Genomic DNA, 2190 nt, shown 5'->3' on the forward strand with positions numbered 1-2190 from the left:
TCAAAGTGCCATGTCGTATCACTTTACAAAAAGATTGTTTGAAATTGTATGAAGAAGAAAAGCTTAGGTTGAGGACTTTTTTGAGCGGTAAAAGGGTATGCATCACTACCGATACATGGACATCCCTGCAAAATATAAACTACATGTGTGTTACCGCTAGCTTCATAGACTCTGATTGGACGATTCATAAAAAAATTCTCAAGTTTAACCAAATTCCCAATCATAGGGGTGAAACTATTGGAAGAATGATAGAGAGTGCATTGACTCAGTGGGGGATTGATAGTGTGTTCACTATTACAGTCGATAATGCCTCAGCCAATGATGTGGGGATTGAGTATATGAGAAAGAGGATGAAGAACAAGAGTCATACTGTTTTAGGAGGAGATTTTCTTCACATGCGTTGTGCCGCTCATATTTTAAACCTTGTTGTGCATGAAGGCTTGAAAGACTTAGGTGACTGTGTTACTAATATAAGGAACGCAGTGAGATATGTGAGGTCTTCACCGGAGAGGATGTCAAAGTTTAAAGAGTGTATAGAGCGGGAAAAAATTAAATGTAAAAACATGGTGTGTTTAGATGTTCCAACTAGATGGAACTCTACATATTTGATGTTGACCACTCCTGAGAAGTACCAAAGAGCTTTTGACCTATTGGGGGAGGATGAGCATAATCATTTTGTTGTTCCTCAACCTATTGATTGGGAAAATGCTAGGGCATTTGCGACATTTTTGCAAACTTTTTATGAAGCTACATTGAAGTTCTCTGGTTCAACTCATGTCACTTCCAATTCATATTTTTTGCAACTTTGTATTATTCAAAATACTTTGAATGATGGTTGTCTCAGTGAAGATGAGGTCTTGAGTTCTGTGAGTTTTAGTATGAAACAAAAATATGAAAAGTATTGGGGGACTATGGATATGATCAATTTAATGTTGTATGTTGGTTTTGTTCTTGATCCACGCAACAAGATGAAGGCATTGGTGTTTTGGTTGAAAAAATGTAATGGGCCTATGTGGGCGGATCAAATAGAGGCAAAAGTGAGAGACCTCCTGAATCGTTTAATTGAGCAATACAATAAGTTTCATGGGAGGGGAGTAGGGGAGTCATCTAACATTGTTGAAGATACAAGAAGAGTAGATGTCAATCCTATTTGTGGTGATGGAGATAAAGAGACACAATATAGGAATATGTTTTCCCAACACCTTGTCGCAGAGAATGACTTGGAATGTAGGTCGGATGTGGATCAATATTTGTTGGATGGGTGTGAAGCAAATATTATAGATTTTGACATCTTAAATTGGTGGAAGGTTAATACACCAAAATATCCTACTCTCGCAGCCATAGCTTGTGATGTATTGGCCATCCCTATTTCCACCGTTGCCTCTGAGTCTGCCTTTAGCAACGGAGGACGTGTATTGGATACCTTTAGGAGTTCATTGTCTCCGCTTACCGTTGAGGCCTTGATTTGCACACAAGACTGGTTGAAGAATCGCCCAATGATCTATGAGGAAGTGTTTCAGGACTTTATGGAAAGCTATGATGAACCTGGTAAATTTTTATGAATTAGTTATTTATAAATTCATTTCATTTACTTTTCATTATTTATTTATTTAACTCAAACTTTTTCTATTGTAGATGGGCCTAAGAATCAACATTCTCATTCAATGACGACAGACGACTGACACATCTTATTCCTAGAGGAAGGTTATCATTTTTTGACTTGTCATTATATTTATATTACAATGCAATTGCTTAGTTTGTCAATTTTTTAAGTTTATAATATTTATTGTTGTTATCTCCACAGGATTTTGCTAGAAGACCGAATAGGAGTCGTGTTGTTATTTCCACAAGATGGTTTTGTTCTTGAGTGTGGACTTATGGACTATGGATATGGTTTGATAATTGATGGGTGTGGGTGTGTGGACTTTTGGACTATTTGGATATGGTTTTTTTTTTTTATGTTGTGAATCAAACAATGTTGTGAGTGTGGGTGAGTGGACTTGTAGACTATGGACTATGGACTATGGATTATTTGAATATGGTTTGATTTTTTGATGTTGTAAATCAAACCATATTGTGAGTGTGGGTGAGTGGACTTGTAGACTATGGACTATTTGAATATGGTTTGATTTTTTTATGTTGTGAATCAATTCATATTGTGAGTGTGGGTGTGTGGACTATGAACTATTT

The 2190-nt window shown here is 36.6% G+C and overlaps 1 long non-coding RNA gene across 1 annotated transcript; it reads left to right on the top strand.

The window, feature by feature from the left end:
• The first annotated feature begins 1355 nt into the window (after nt 1–1355).
• LOC133874820 (uncharacterized) lies at nt 1356–1941 on the top strand. The gene is made up of 3 exons (XR_009901390.1): nt 1356–1548; nt 1636–1704; nt 1805–1941. It is a non-coding gene; the product is annotated as an uncharacterized LOC133874820 (long non-coding RNA).
• The last annotated feature ends 249 nt before the right edge of the window (nt 1942–2190 follow it).

This window comes from Alnus glutinosa, chromosome 8 (genome assembly GCF_958979055.1).
Source record: "Alnus glutinosa chromosome 8, dhAlnGlut1.1, whole genome shotgun sequence".
Lineage (NCBI taxonomy): Eukaryota > Viridiplantae > Streptophyta > Magnoliopsida > Fagales > Betulaceae > Alnus > Alnus glutinosa.